Source organism: Zootoca vivipara, chromosome 1, assembly GCF_965207765.1.
Source record: "Zootoca vivipara chromosome 1, rZooViv2.hap1.1, whole genome shotgun sequence".
NCBI lineage: Eukaryota > Metazoa > Chordata > Lepidosauria > Squamata > Lacertidae > Zootoca > Zootoca vivipara.
In genome coordinates, this window is record NC_142582.1 from 94,243,690 (window position 1) to 94,260,410 (window position 16,721).

Below are 16,721 nucleotides of genomic sequence, written 5' to 3' on the forward strand. Positions count from 1 at the left end.
ACCTGCTCTCCCTCTCTTTCTGCTTTTTGCAAACTGCACTACACACAAACAAACACACACACACAATACCTTACCTCAAGCTCTGATGGGTTTCTCATTCATATGCAGAAAGTTTCACAAGTAGCCATTAGCTCCCATCAACCAGTCATTCTGGGTTCTTAAGAATAACCTGCCTAACAAAAGGAACAAGCGACCTTTTTGATCAGATCAATGCATGGCCCAGAGGAATGGCTGGATAACATCCCCTCCTCCCATTGTACCCCCCTTTCCCCAGTCAGCTGGAGCTCAAGAACAGGACTGCCTTTGGAGCAAGGTGGTTGTGCTTCTTAAAGTGGTTCTGCACTTGTTAGCAGTGGTACAGTATATTCCTGCGTATAAGACTACTTTTTAACCCAGGAAAATCTTCTCAAAAGTCAGGGGTCGTCTTATACACTGGGTCGTATTTCTTATAGAGTGAGTATATCCCAAACTCTATATTCTAACTGGAAAAGTTGGGGGTCGTCTTATACGCCCAGTCGTCTTATACGCCGGAATATACGGGGTAGCTCAGGCTGTTTCAGGGAATTCTGGTACAGCCCAATGTCCTTCTTTAGGATAACATCATTGTCAATATCCTAACAGACTGCCTGCTGCATACAGCCTGCCTGCTCAGAGACCACAGCAGAAAAGGGCAACCAGAATGATCACGGAGCTAGCTGGGACAATTCCAGTGCCCCTGAGCATGTCCATCGCCACATTCGTTGGTCTGAGCTTCAGGTCTTGAGCACAAAAGGTCTGCGGGAGGCACTTACATGAAACGTCTGGGTTATTGGCGAGCATATTCTATCGCCCTGCTCCCCCTCCCTGCCCCGATCAAGCTGAGGGATCTACTCACACTCAAGCAAACAGGAGAAAAAGCCCTTAGCAGACCTTCCGCCCTCAGCACTGGAAGGTCATGGGTTGACCAGGAGGAGGCAATGCACACCGTGGAGGCAGGGCTTGTGTGCATCTTCCTGCCCCTATTTTTAAACGCCGTGTGCTCAAGCAAATGCCTGACCAGTTATTTACACTGCTTAAAAGGCATCTTGCATTAATGGGGGATAAGACTGTCAGTGACTATGGCTCATGATGGCCATATACCAGAGCCATAGCTACTGCGGGGTGGGAGGTGAGGCTAGCAAGGTTTTTTACTGGCTCCAGAGGGGTGCCATTGAGGCTCCCAGCCTGTGTGTATGTGTGTGTGTTTGCGCACGCACACACACACACACACACACGGGGAAGAGTCTAGTTTTGCCCCTGCCCTATACTGCCCCCAGCATCTGAAACACTTTGCCTCCAAATGTCAGTCACTGGGGGAAAATAGGGGGAGAGGGCTGTTGTGCCCATGTCCCGCAGGTGGGTTTCCTATCAAGGCATGGAGATGGCCACTGGGTGGGTTAAGGATGCTGCACTAGATTTTGTCTGGCCAAACAGGCATATATATATATATATATATATATATATATATATATATATATATATATAAGGTAAAGGGACCCCTGATCATTAGGTCCAGTCGTGACCAACTCTGGGGTTGCGCGCTCATCTCGCATTATTGGCCGAGGGAGCCAGTGTATAGCTTCCAGGTCATGTGGCCAGCATGACAAAGCCGCTTCTGGCAAACCAGAGCAGCACATGGAAACGCCGTTTACCTTCCCGCTGTAGCAGTTCCTATTTATCTACTTGCATTTTGACATGCTTTCGAACTGCTAGGTTGGCAGGAGCTGGGACCAAGCAACGGGAGCTCACCCCGTCACAGGGATTCGAACCGCCGACCTTCTGATCAGCAAGCCCTAGGCTCAGTGGTTTAACCACAGCGCCACCTGGGTCCCTATATATATATATACATATACATATACATATACATATACATATACATACATATATATATATATATATTCTAGAAACAGACATAAAAATATTCCAGTTGGATGGAAACAAGTCCTCTATGGACCTAGCTACATGTTAATGATGTGATTAGTAATCACATCATGGGTTGAAAAAAAATTAAATATGAGGCATGGGCAATAGCAGTTGTCCTCCTCATCCATATTATTAATAAGAATCACTCCCCTGTGCTGTAATTAACATTAGAGAAAGAAGTTATTTTCACCAACACTAGGGACGTAGGGCAAGCTCTACCAATACTGCTGAATGTTGTGCTCCTGAAGACAGCTCCTAAAACTCTCTCTCTCTCTCTCTCTCTCTCTCTCTCTCTCTCACACACACACACACACACACACATTGCATTAATTTTTAAAAGTCCCAAACATGATTAATATATTGTGTCATTAGGCTGTATTTCTTCCAGTTTCTTTGGTAAATCTACAGCTGCTGACTATTTTTCATTTCTGAAGGTTTGATCTGTCAACCACAGGAAGACAGAAGAGCTTCCCTGAAATCAACCCCAGATATAATATTTTATTCCGTTTGAGCCAGCATTTACCTATGTTAAATAGCAAGAGAGTATGTGCCAGTTTAAAAGATCGAGGAGGGAATCCTACTACAATTCCCAGTCACATCAGTGAAATTTGCAATCCTTCAAGGACTAGAAAGTTGGATTTGGAGAATGGAAAGATTGTTATTGAATCTTTCCATTCTCCCAATCCAACATTCTAGTTCCCCCTTACGAAAGGCAGTGAACATAAAAGGCGCTCCAAAATGTTAGCTATGAGCAAAATAGCCACCATTATTATGACTGGCGTTTGAGCGGAAAGAAGGCTTGTGCCTTGCAAAGGGATTCCTGCCAGTGAGGGCTGAGTCACCCACTGTCAGGGTGGGTGACTACCTTCCTTGCAGTAGTATTTCCAAAAAGGTCTCTATCTTTACTTTTCTCCACAGGCCTGAATCACAACCATACTCTCAGAGACACTACTTCATGCAGTGCCTAGTTGAATTATGGTGCTTGTTCCCGCAGGAGGCAGTGATCACCACCAACTTGGATGTCTTTAAAAGAGGATCATATATAAATTCATGGCGTATAAGGCTCCCAGTGATGATGGATATGTTCTGCCTCCAGTGAGAGGCAGTCATGGTTCTGAATCCCAGTTGCTGCAAATCACAGAAGAGGAGAGTGCTCTTGTGCTTGGGTCCTGCTTAAGGCAACTGGGTGGCCACTGTGAGAATAGAGAATAGAGGATAGATCACTGGCCTGATCCAGAAGGTGGTTCTTGTGTTCTGATGTCCCTAGGTTCTAACTATGGGTGAAGGCTAAGCCTCTCCCTACTCTTGTTCTTTCCAACCACTGAGAATCCAGATTTAATCTGTCTACATCCTGGTTACTGTTTTTGGTGTTGCTAAAATGGGACAGAATACCGAGATGAAGCTTTTCTCAACAGAGAAAACCTAGTCATTTTAAAAAGATTTATACAGCAATCCTACGCTGTGCTTTGGGGGGTGCTTTCAGATTGTCGTTGTTTGATTCAATTACACACCAGCCAATTCAGCTTGTGCAATTAAAATCTCAGCATCTACTTAAACATTTTTTGTTTGGAGCAAAATAAAAAAATTCCTTCAGTAGCACCTTTTTTGTTTGGGTAAGCCTATTCAGACATATAAAAGTTACATGTGTTTCATCTCTTTATAGCTATTTTAATCATCCTTTGAATGCTTTTAAATACCTGTTTTTAAAAGTTTTCTTAATGATAATTTTAACGTTACATATCTTTGTAAACTGCTTAAATGTTGTTGCAGTATATACATTTTGATAGATATAAAAAAGTTTATTTGGAGCTCTTACACATCAAACCTGCTTCACCCTCCCTCCCCCTAAAAGAAGAAGAAGAGTAGAATAAGAGTTTGGATTTGATATCCCGCTTTATCACTACCCGAAGGAGTCTCAAAGCGGCTAACATTCTCCTTTCCCCTCCTCCCCCACAACAAACACTCTGTGAGGTGAGTGAGGCTGAGAGACTTCAAAGAAGTGTGACTAGCCCAAGGTCACCCAGCAGCTGCATGTGGAGGAGCAGAGACGTGAACCCGGTTCCCCAGATTACGAGTCTACCACTCTTAACCACTACACCACACTGGCAAAAAGAAGACTTCTTGCAATAAGGAAAGTGGTGACAAAATGTACTGGGAAATGTGAGATAACATTTCCTCAATGCAATGCCATGCCATCTAACTTCCCTGCAAGCAAATCAGGATTAATGTTAGATAAATAGCTGATGTGGTCTAATCTCCTTGCAAACAGGATGAATGCTCAATAAACAGGTCATCTGGAAGTGACCCATGTCTCTGAGCACGTCAACAGGGGGCTGCGACTGTTCATATCCCCCTTTCAGAATAGAATCTTTATCCTCAGAGCACCATCTCAGAGCACCATCTTTTATACCACATAGCCATATGTCTCTAAGATACTTCAATTCTTTTTGCTCTGAAGGGACACAAGGGCAAGGCATGTTTCCAATCTTTGCACCAGAAGGACACCAACAAAATCCAGGTTCCAGTTCCAGTAAGTAACTACTGGCTTCTGCACACCAAACAAGAAAGCAGAAGACATTTCACACCTCTTCTGATCGTTTAAGGAACCCATTGAGATGCTTGGCCTGAGCTTAGTCTAAGAAGTCCCATATCAACTGTTCATTCCACCACCTGTTATTCAGCCTTCTCTGGTGCACTCAATTCTTTCACTGCATTTGGTCAGAATGCTTGCAATGCCCCATAATCTTTATAGGAAGGAACGTGCACTTTTTGTTTTGTTTTGACATAGTTTGTCAAAGGCTCTGGAAAGGGCGTGAGCAGAGAAATGTCAAAAACTGCTCATGAAGCAAAATGCTAAGACACCAAATAAAAGTTTCAGAACAATACGGTATCTCTGGGAAAGTAGAAAGTGGCAGGTGACATTAAATATCCATCATATTTCAGAATGATTTTTTTCCGGTCAGCAATCACACGAACGGCACAATTCTGTACAGTGGTACCTCTGGTTAAGAATTTAATTCATTCCGGAGGTCTGTTCTTAACCTGAAACTGTTCTTAACCTGAAGCACCACTTTAGCTAATGGGGCCTCCTGCTGCCGCCGCGCCGCCAAAGCACGATTTCTGTTCTCATCCTGAAGCAAAGTTCTTAACCTGAGGTACTATTTCTGGGTTAGTGGAGTTTGTAACCTGAAACGTTTGTAACCTGAAGCGTTTGTAACCCGAGGTACCACTGTACATGTCTAATTAAAAGAAAGTCCCAGTGAATTCAATGGGGTTCACTCACATGCTGGACTGGATAGATTTTTGGTCTGTTCCAGCAGATTTTTGGTCTGTTCCAGCAGAACTCTTCTTATGTTCTTAAGACAGGATCCTTTTCAATATTGTAGAAGATGCAACTGGACTTGGACCGGAAAACCCTGCAAATAGAGGACTGTCCTCTGTAAATTAGGAGACGCAGCCACCCTATCTATTGGTGAGCTCCCCATCCGCTTCCCATGTCCCCACTGAATAGTGTGTCTTCCCAACTCCTGTTCTGTTAGTGCAACTTCACTTATGCTTTACAGAAGAGCCTCCTGCATTTACACTGGAGTTGTGTGTTCTCCAAATTTCTGCAATTTCATTTCCCCCAGTCTATCTGCTGCCGCATGCAGCCTGGTGGCACCATGAATACCCATACGCCTAGCCATGCTCTCAGGAAGGGACAGAGATAAGGAAAGATACTTTGAGCAACCTGGACCTTCTGCTGCCATGACATCCCACTTCCTGCTCCTTATTGTGCAAGGTGCATATCCTGCGGCTCTTCCTCGCAGTCTCTTTGTGAGAAGGAAGAGCCTAGCGATAAGAGCTATTTTTGAATCCTTGTAGCTTCAAGCCACAGAAAGCTCATTTCCACAAAAAGAAAAAAGAAAAGAAAAAACAACCACCAACCAGCTCACACGCAATACTGGAAGTCTGTGTCTGGAATTACGAACACAGGAAATTAAACACAAAACTAGGTTACAATAGCAAGAAAAGAATCAGACTCAAACTGACCCAAACAATAGCAAACAGAGTTGACACAGGTTCTGCAAACCGCATTCCCACCCCCCCAATCTCCAGGACAATTTGTTTACATGAGTAATGTAAGTCAATTAAGGGTGCATTTATTTTTATTTTATTTTTTAAAAAAAGCCTGATTAAATTACCAGAACACTTGAATGCACCTTGTTGAACAGGTGTGGCATTTGAAGTTGTGACAGGAATTGTGACACTTTTAACATGGGGAGGGTGTCAGTACTGTGTACCCTTGGGTACCCCCAGAAAAAAGCATTGGGTACAGTGTGGAGCTACAGTTTTCAGAGTGCTTTAACAATTAATTCCTCTTCATAGGCAGCACTGGAAATTGTAGCTTTAAGAGAGGAATAGGGGTCTCTTAACAACTCCCAGAACCCTTAACAAACTGCAGGTCCCAGAATTCTTTGGGGAAAGCCATGCCTGTTTAAAGTGGTATCATGCCACTTGATGTTAATGTGACTTGATATTTCTGGAGCCAGTTAAAGATTTCCCAAACAACCCTCGTCTTCAGCTTTTCCTTCTTTTATTCTCAAACTGACACTCTAGCATCTCTGTTTTCTACTGATGCTGATTGTGTGTGTGTGTGTGTGTGTGTTTTGCTCTTGAAATTAAACAAAGGCCCTTTGGGATGAGGATATGATGGGAGATTATTACTCTTTCCCCCTATGGTTCACTAAAAACAGGCTCTTGCGAAGCGGGCCTCTTTTCTGAATGTTTTCTATAGCTCTGCAGAAGGTCTCACGTCTCTTCCAGAAAAAGGGTCCACCGTCTTCAACAGAGTGTCCCCTCGCTTGCTGTTTCTGCATAAATGTGGCCCATATTGGAGTAAATAAACAGCCAGGCAGTGTCCCAGACAATGGGCCTTGGCGATGAATTAATAAACTCTGCCTCTTGCATTAGCAGAGTGTGACTGGAACTGGCAGGAGTCCCTGGCCGGACTCCAGAAACTATTATTACTAGACAGAGCCAAAGGAGACTTGGCACGAAACAGGGCCCACAGCTGGAGATTAGGTAACAGAGTCGGAGCGCTCAGTGAGCTGCCAGGGTGTTGGCCATTGTGCCTAAAGAGAGGGTCAAAATTCTGTTTCTGAAGCTCACAGCCGCACGCACACATTACCTTCGTAACGTGCAACAGTACAGCCTGTAACAGCAGTGATTTTCCTTTTTCAAAAGGAAAGGGATCTGTTCTTCCAAACACCACAGGGTGCTTACACCAGCAATTTATCTCTGGTTTACTAAGTAACCTTGGAAAGGCTTGCCAAGGTACGCTTTGCAGTTCTCAGGTGATGCAGTTTGGTTTCAAGTGCAGGTATGTTAACTCTGGCACTCCCGAGTTTCCCAGGGAGAATCTATATTAAACGAACAATGTGGGTATTACCTTCATTTATTTTTTGAGGGTAATTTTCAGTGCACCCTCCAGGGCTGGCCAAGGACAAGACAGCCTTCCCCATCTCATGTGCGGATGCTGGCTGGGAAGGCGGTTGAAACTCACTTCAATGCTGGCAATGGGGCTAGTTTAGGTAGGGTTGCCATACATCCAGATTTTCCCATTTGTTTTCCCCAAAATAAGCTCAACAACTTCCCCAAAAAAGCTCAACAACCCTAGTTTAGGGAGTGCATGACGCACGCATACAGGGTGGAATTCAGTGTTGCACTACGTAGGGTGTGCAGGAAGGAAACGAGGTCTGCTTGTGCAACAGACTTTTCCTTCCCCACTGTCCCCACAAACTTGTTCTGGGTTCCCCTGAAAAAAACAACAACACCCTCTCTGGCAGAGGGCAAGGGAGTCTTGTTGCACAAGCAACAATTTGGCTGAATCTTGCCTACATTGAGAAAGGGTTAAGCATGCAACCTGCCATTTCTCCATGGCAAAAAGCCTTCTTTCAAGGATGATTTACAGCAGACAAGCAGCCCTGGGACAAACGGGACATGCAACTGCATTTGTGAGGGAGTTTGAGCAGCAGCTTTCCAAGCCTACACAGTCACCGGTGTTTTAAACCACACTGAAGAATGCAAAAGCCTGCTAGATCGGGCCAATGACCCATCCAGTCAACTTCCACAGTGTCTAACCAGGTGCCTATGTTATATTCAAGGGCACAGAGTGCAACAGCACTCTCCTCTCTTGTGCTTCCCAGCAACTGGCATTCAGAGGCATGCTGCTTCTCTGACCCTGGACGTAGTCCTTCTTCCTTATGGTGGGAATGAGAATCTTGCATGAGAAAGTTTAAACTACTTACACCAAGATAAGGCACAATAATAACAAAGCAGTTAATAAAACAGATCTTGAAGGAATTCAAGCGAAATAGAGCAGGCCAGCCCTTAGAACTCTGGCCTCCTTTGTCTCTTGCCATGCTAAGCCCTGTGCTTCTTTAAACTCTGGAGGGAGTAGCATGCAAAGAAGGAATATAGGGACATTGCTGGAGATACTTGTTGTTTAGTCATTTAGTCATGTCCGACTCTTCGTGACCCCATGGACCATAGCACGCCAGGCACTCCTGTCTTGCACTGCCTCCCGCAGTTTGGTCAAACTCATGTTTGTAGCTTCGAGAACACTGTCCAACCATCTCGTCCTCTGTCATCCCCTTCTCCTTGTGCCCTCCATCTTTCCCAACATCAGGGTCTTTTCCAGGGAGTCTTCTCTTCTCATGAGGTGGCCAAAGTATTGGAGCCTCAGCTTCACGACCTGTCCTTCCAGTGAGCACTCAGGGCTGATTTCCTTAAGAATGGATAGGTTTGATCTTCTTGCAGTCCATGGGACTCTCAAGAGTCTCCTCCAGCACCATAATTCAAAAGCATCAATTCTTCGGTGATCGGCCTTCTTTATGGTCCAGCTCTCACTTCCATACATCACTACTGGAGATACTATTCACTTGGATAAAGGGAAATCAGGTGTGCAGGGCCCTCTGGGCTGCAAAGGTGCAACACAGCTTTTGCCAAAACATCTGGAGTTCAAAACATCTGGAGGGCACCAGGTTGGCAAGGCAATGGAAATGGCAAAACACCATGGAGAAACTCATCCATTCTCTTACCTTTGCTACGATACATGCCAACCCATCAAAAGTATATAAAAGGAGGGGCTTATGTTTCTTCCATTTGAAAACTTCCAGTGCGCTGCCCTCTGCGCTACTGCCCCTGGCATAATGGTTATGGTCCTTAAGAGCTTAATATGAATAGAGCCAGAGTGGTGTAATTGTTGGAGTATTGAACTAGGGCCTTTGGTGTCCAAGTTTCAAATCCCTATTGAGCCATGAAGCTCACCAGGAGACCTTGGGGCAGCCACCATCCTTAAGCCTTGTAACCTACCTGGCAGGGTTGTTGTGAGGAGAAAGAGAGCCATGTATGCTGCACTGAACTCCTTGGAGCATAAATAAATGTATAAGTAAAAAAACAACAACAGTCCGCCCTCCTATTCCCTAGCACTGCCCACCAATTTTTCAGTCTCTCTCAGCAGCATAGCCACCACATGTGACGAAACACTGTGGTATTCTGTACATGTTCTTTAGTTTGTACATTCATATTTGCATTTTCGTGAGGCTATTTTCCTTGAAAAGCGGGATAAAAAATATATTAAATAAATGAAAATGAATGTGCTGTTTAAAAACAAGAGCGGTTAGAGAGCTGGAAAGGCCTCCCAGCAAAAAGACAGGTGGTGAGTCTAGAAGATTAAAATACAAAGTGTGAGGATAAAGATATTGTCATAAAAATTGATAGTCCTCTAGCCCAAGTGGGAAAGTTGGCAGGTGTGAGGCCATCATCTGCATCTAATTGAGATCCATGGCAAAAGATCCATTGGTTTTCATGGCTGTGGATTGTATTCCATGAGCTTGTAAAATATTCTATTTATATCTGTTGAATATTGGGAGAGAAAGAATCTATAATCCCTCAGCTGTGCTGGAGGAAAATTAGATTCTATTTTTTTTGTGGTGAAACAAAAGTGATGAAGTTCCGTATATATAACGAAAGGTTACATGGGGAACAGCCTTTCCCTCTGTTGGGCCCTGGCTGGGACATGAATTGTTGGGATCTCGGCACCTGGCCTAAACTCTTGGGAAAGGAAAGATACTCTGTTGATTTGCAGTGGTCCACTGACTCCTTAAAAAGGAGCACTTCCTGCCTGCCACCGCTGAAAAATGATCACCAGAAGGCATGGCCCTTTCAAAGGGGAGTCGTAAATATGGAGAAAGTGAGGCTAGATTAGGAGCCGTAACAGAACACATGCATAGCAGAGAGAACGAGAGAGAGAGAGAGAGAGAGAGAGAGAGAGAGAGAGAGAGAGAGAGAGAAGAAAGAAAACTGGCACACATATTTGAAAATGCAACTTAATTTAGGAACCTGTTTGTGGCCAAATTATTTCCCTGTATATTCCCAATAAAATGCCGGTTGCAATACAAAATAGATGCCTGTTTCTAAATAAAACTGCATGAAAAATCAATAGCCAAAGGAAGTGGAAGTACCTTCTTCTGAGTGAATTCAACATAAAAACAAGAGAAGAGCCTGCTGGATCAGACCAATGGCCCATCTAGGCCAGTAATCTGTTCCCACAGTGGCCAATCAGATGCCTGTGGGCAGAGGCATTAATAGGGTCCCTTTGGCACACACACACACACACCCCGAAGAAATCACTTTACCGCAATAGCCACATTAGAAATTACTACATTTTACGTGAAGGCAAGGCAAGGAGGAAGGGCAGAAAGGTTCACACACCCTTGTGCCACAGTGCGAGGACAGGAAGCTTCTCCTGTGTTTGATCTTGCTGTGACAGCAGAGGCAAGGCACCACACACATAAACATCATAAACTCCCGAGTCTGATATTGTGCCATCCCTTGGCCTTAAACCCTCACAGCGGCCAGTTTTGCCAACCCCTAGGTCACTGGCGGAGGAAGAGGAGTGGGGGGGAGCGCACCGCCCCCGGCAACGTGATCCCAGTGGGGTGCCATCGCGGCTGCTCCCCTGCCCGCGCTGGGCGCCACATCCCTGCAGGTGGCGTGCCAGCCCCGCCCCCGCCTGCTCTTCCCCCCCTCCCCGGTTTCGGAGCATGAGCTCCGCCACTGCCCTAGGTAGGCCTCTGCCTGTGGAAAGCCTGAAAGCTGAGCATGAGTGTAACAGCACTCTGCCTACCTGCAATTCTAAGAAGCCTCTCTGAACTCTTGTTTTTATTTTTTAAAGTATGCATAGACCCAAATTAGTAGCATGATAAAGAGATAAGCTATACATTACCTGAGCAAGACAGAAACTGTTGCCCTGCAGCTCTTTTCCACGTCCTTCCAGCTGCATCTTTATCATGAAGTCATTTGTATTGCATTTGTCTTTGCTACAGTTGTATCTCCTGCCTTTCCACCAAAAATGTCTAGCTAGAGTAAAATCCACAACCAAAGACAACATTTCACATTCAGCTACATGACAATGGCTGCTATCCTATACAAACATAACCAATGAATAAGACCTGTTGAACTCAATGTAACTTCCTTCTAACCATAGATGCATAAAGGTAAAGGTAAAGGGACCCCTGACCGTTAGGTCCAGTCGCGGACGACTCTGGGGTTGCGGCGCTCATCTCGCTTTACTGGCCGAGGGAGCCGGCGTACAGCTTCTAGGTCATGTGGCCGGCATGACTAAGCTGCTTCTGTCAAACCAGAGCAGCGCACAGAAATGCCGTTTACCTTCCCGCTGGAGCGGTACCTATTTATCTACTTGCACTTTGACGTGCTTTCGAACTGCTAGGTTGGCAGGAGCTGGGACCGAGCAACGGGAGCTCACCCCATTGTGGGGATTCAAACCGCTGACCTTCTGATCGGCAATCCTAAACATTTTTTGTGTGGTTATGTTTTTGTACCCTTTAATGGCAATATCAGTATTATCAGTTCTGGTCAAACAATCAACATAAGGTTTGCATGATAAATTCTACTCAGAGCAGAACCACTGTAAGTCATGAAACTAAGTTAGTCATGTTCATTCATTTCAAGGAGTCTACTCTGAGTATGACAATGAACCTGTGGCTCTCCAGATGTTGCTGGGCCCCAGTTCCCATCATTGCTGACCCCTGGCCATGCTGGGTGGAGGAAGTTGTAGTATCATAACATCTGGAGGACCGCAGCCCAAGTCTTATATGTTGTCTGTAACGCAGACCAAAGTAGATATTTTAAAAGGAGAAACAGGTTATTTTCCAGCTTTGGTTCTACTATCAGATCAGTGAAGGGAAATATTATAAACCCCTCTGATTTCATGAGATTTCACCACTTCCAAGATATTCATGGCATTGAACCAATCCTTAAATGCAGGACATATGTGAACCCAAACAGCAACCATTTCTGAATCTAGCCATCATTTGCTCAGCTTTTCTCTAATTAAACAATCCACACTCCTCATGGGTTTCCCATTTCCTACCCCCAGACCGTTACTTTTGATTTCCCCCACTTTAATCCTCCTCGCGATTTCCCTTTAATCTTCTGTCTTTTCTTCACTTCCATCCACCTTTTAGTCCTCCTTCTTTATTTCCTGTGAAGATCTCCACAGGGTTCTCTCTCCTGCCTAGTGTGTGGTGCAATATGGCCTTGCTACACCAGCATATAGCTCGATGGCATGAAGGTGCTTACCTGACCTCCCAGCAGGTGAGTCACTGCTGCTCTTGGGCAAGAGGGAGGATGAGGTGATGAGGAGGGCAATGAAATGTGAGTGTGTCCATGTGGCTTGGCTGGAGTGGTTGCACCGCACTGACCTTGCCCCTTCCAGTAAGCAGCAGAGACACACCTGCTGGGAGGTCAGGTAAGTTGCTCTGCCTCACCATGCCAGACACTTCTGCCTAGCTGCCACTGTACCATACACTGCAATCTGCCTGATACCAGATTTAATTCTTCCCTGGGTTCTAACCACCTGAGGAAGAATGGGCTGTTTTATGTTACAGGATGCCTACAACATACCCTCTATGCACCCACACTTTTCTTTGATGTTTCAGGATATACTGTACAGTACTTCCAAGTATCAGGGACGCAGGTGGCGCTGTGGGTTAAACCACTGAGCCTAGGGCTTGCTGATCAGAAGGTCGGCGGTTCGAATCCCTGTGACGGGGTGAGCTCCTGTTGCTTGGTCCCAGCTCCTGCCAACCTAGCAGTTCGAAAGCACGTCAAAATGTAAGTAGATAAATAGGAACCGCTACAGCGGGAAGGTAAACGGCGTTTCCATGTGCTGCTCTGGTTTACCAGAGGCGGCTTTGTCATGCTGGCCACATGACCTGGAAGCTATACGCCGGCTCCCTCGGCCAATAATGTGAGATGAGCGCGCAACCCCAGAGTCGGTCATGACTGGACCTTATGGTCAGGGGTCCCTTTACCTTTTACTTACTTCCAAGTATCAACACTTACGGTAGGTTTGTAGCATTGAATTCTCCACTCATTTGTGAGTAGGCATACAAAGGCTTTTATTATTTTCAACACAGATGCCTTCGGCTTTCCCCCTTATTTCTCTTTTGATACTCTGCTGGGCTATGTGCTGCTCAACACGGCAGAGAAAATCAAAAGTGGGATATATGGAAATGTGCCGGGTGCATGAAACATTTCTGAAGGGTTTGGATCTGGCATTCCAAAACAAACAAAGGGGTCAAATGACCTTTCAGCCTGACTTCTCACACTCTTTCCCCCCCCCTCCCCGACATTAAGAAAAACATTTCAGAAAACAATGAACGCTCATGCTAATGTAACCTCCCTCATGGCCTAGTTCCTGCCAAGAGCAACATTTCAATGGCTACAAGGTGCGGGTTGTAGAGGGGAAGGAGAAAGAGACAACTAAGGGCATTTTCACACGTAAGGTTTAAATTGGCTTTGTGTTAAACTCTTTTTGCAAATGTGAAGCTATGTTCAGTTACTCTTCTGAATTCTTCCTCCTCTCCCCACATTAACAGTGCATATACATGCTCCCCCCCCCCACTCACACAAAAAACCCCAAACCCATGAGTTTCAAACACACTATTTAGGGTCACTTGTGAAAATGCCTGAAACAAATACTGGCTTTCATTCATCATTGGCCACCTTTGGCTGCAACAGGTCAAAGGTCAAGGAGTCAAGAGAACAGATTATTACTAAATGACTTATTCATGTGAGTACCAGAAAGAGCATAATAACTAAAGAAGGGGGATGAAAATGTCCACTGAGGACCATTCACGCTTGCCAGACAAAACAATAAGGAGTATTGGGTGTGTGGTCTTAAAGGGAAAAAATGTATTTTCAGACTCTGCCAGACAGTTTTGCATCACGAATCACACTACATATCTATTGATAAGAACACTGGAAATGCCCATTGATCTGGCACACAAAGTCAGAGCTGTGCTTATTCCAAAGAGGACTGTCCTTTTAAGGGCACTAAGCCAGGTGGAAGTTCCACAGGCGCAGCTTCTCCCATCACAGTGTGGCAGTGGCAGGAAATCCCCACCTTGGCTGGTTTTGCTCTGCTTCAAAGCTCTTAAAGGGGAAGAATTTCTTTCCTTTTTGGAACAAAGCCACCTGAATTAAATCTGATTCCAGTGCCAGGCAGCAAATGCTACATGTGATGATATAGCAGAAAATCTATTTATGAAAATGTAACCACATGTTGGAAGGAGCCATGCTTTAGCACGAAGGGCGGGAGGGGAGGGGGGAAGAGAATGCTTTTTGGACCATTTAGCAGCATCAGTTCTCACAGTGCGGACTGCAGCAGCTCTGGTGTAACATTCCCAGCTGCTAAAGAAATCAAGAGCTTTGAGGCTTGAGCTTGCTCTGGAGTCTGTAACATTTTCTGGAACAAATCTTTGGACTGTATTTCTACTGGAAAGGGTGGGAAGCTGCCTCTTATATGTACCCAAGAGGGTTCCTGGTGGCTTTTGGTGCTTCCAGGCTGGTGGCTGTTAATGCTATCCCATAGCTCTTCCTCTGTAAGCTACATGGAATTGCAACTGAATACCCAAACAATCCCCATTTTAGGCGTTACCAACATGCGCACAATCATGCACATGGCGCCAAACCTGGAAATGACATGGAAACATCATAAAAGATGGCACTAAAAGGCGGATTGGGGGTGGAATGGGGTGTATCATTTTCACGCCAGCACACAATGACCCTGATAAAATGATACCACTGGGAAGCATAATATAATGAAAATGCACCGAACAAATTGTGTGGTGACTTTTTATGATTGGGAAAGTACTGTGGTGGCGAAATGCAGTGAAAAGTATGGGTTGAATGAATGGTGAATAGGAAGGTGTGCAAAGACCCTGCAAAGTCAACCAGGGTGAACGGTCATTGTCATATAACCACCCTGTAAACAGATCAGAACAAATGCTCAATGAAGACTCCTGCGCAAGTTTTGTGCAAGCAAATCAGGATGCTGAATTAACAGGTCATCTGGAACAGCCATAAGAAAAGACAGGAGAACCACAGAGGGGGGCGGGGAATAATTGAATGACACCATCATATAGTTGCCTCAAAAAAAAGTGAACAAAAGCACAATCATTCTGGAGTTAATGCCAAGTGCGGAACTCAATTTTATTTATTTGGCCAATGGGAAATCACTTTCGTATCCTTGAAGGAAAGGTAAAGGGAAAGGGACCCCTGACCATTAGGTCCAGTCGTGACCGACTCTGGGGTTGCGCGCTCATCTCGCATTATTGGCCGAGGGAGCCGGCGTATAGCTTCCAGGTCATGTGGCCAGCATGACAAAGCCGCTTCTGGCAATCAGAGCAGCACACGGAAACGCCGTTTACCTTCCCGCTGTAGCGGTTCCTATTTATCTACTTGCATTTTGATGTGCTTTCGAACTGCTAGGTTGGCAGGAGCTGGGACCAAGCAACGGGAGCTCACCCCGTCACAGGGATTCGAACTGCCAACCTTCTGATCAGCAAGCCCTAGGCTCAGTAGTTTAACCACAGCGCCACCTGAAGGAAAGGTACAGAATGCAATAGAAACATTGGAAGAGCGGTGGTCTTTTCATGGGAACACAGCAAGTTGCCCTATACCAAGTCAGACTGGTTTTTTTTGTTTTTTTATTAAAGATTTATTAGTTTACAAAAGAATATGTGCATTGTCACTTTTTTCAAGTTGTGTTTTCTACAGATCAGTTGTGAGACATTAGTGTTGCATGCAGTATTAGGTTAGAAAGGAAGGGGGAATGGTGAGTGGGGTGGGGTCAGGTGGCTATGCTTCTATTCTTGTACTTAGTGTATGTGTGGGGTTTTGTGTCAGCGTCACTTGTGTGGCTTCTCTTACTATTCACTTGTGGTATTTCCTTGGTAGTGAGAGAGGTTGGGGGTGTCCTAGGGTGTGGTTGGTTGCGTGTTAAAACATTTAAACCTCCCCCTTAAATAAATTCAGACAAGACTCAAATTTTGGTTTGGTTTTTGGCAGAATTTAGGCCACAACTTTATTGATTACAGCATGTGAATGGTTGCATAGGCTCTGGTTCGACTAGCTCCCTGCACCGTTGCAGGTAGCGCTGATCCAGGGCACCAGCATAGGTCAGCCTAGGGTAAACACCCGGATAGGCGGAAAGCCGGGAACAGACTATGTCCGCCACCCAGATGTCCCCCTGGACTCAGGCACGGGTACAACCCCCTCACAGGGTTGACCAAACCATTGAGTCCCTGGATTCCTTTAACGGAATACCCTTCACATAGGGATGGCGAGAACATTGCCCCATCCGTATCACCTGAACCAGAGCCTATCCGCGACCTTACAAGTTGTGACGATTTGCTATGTGGCAAGCG

At 45.3% G+C, this 16,721-nt stretch overlaps 1 long non-coding RNA gene across 2 annotated transcripts in view; it reads right to left on the minus strand.

Moving 5' to 3' along the window:
* LOC148687674 (uncharacterized) overlaps window positions 1-16,721 on the minus strand; it is a 31,798-nt gene that overhangs the window by 4,014 nt on the left and 11,063 nt on the right. Inside the window, exons 1-2 of one of the 2 annotated variants that reach the window (XR_015950312.1) lie at window positions 5,225-5,493; window positions 75-173 (exon numbers count right to left, since the gene is read on the minus strand). This is a non-coding gene — a long non-coding RNA (uncharacterized LOC148687674). Of the gene's footprint in view, window positions 1-74; window positions 174-5,224; window positions 5,494-16,721 lie in introns of those variants that run through there. The other variant, XR_015950311.1, reaches the window with a different exon arrangement.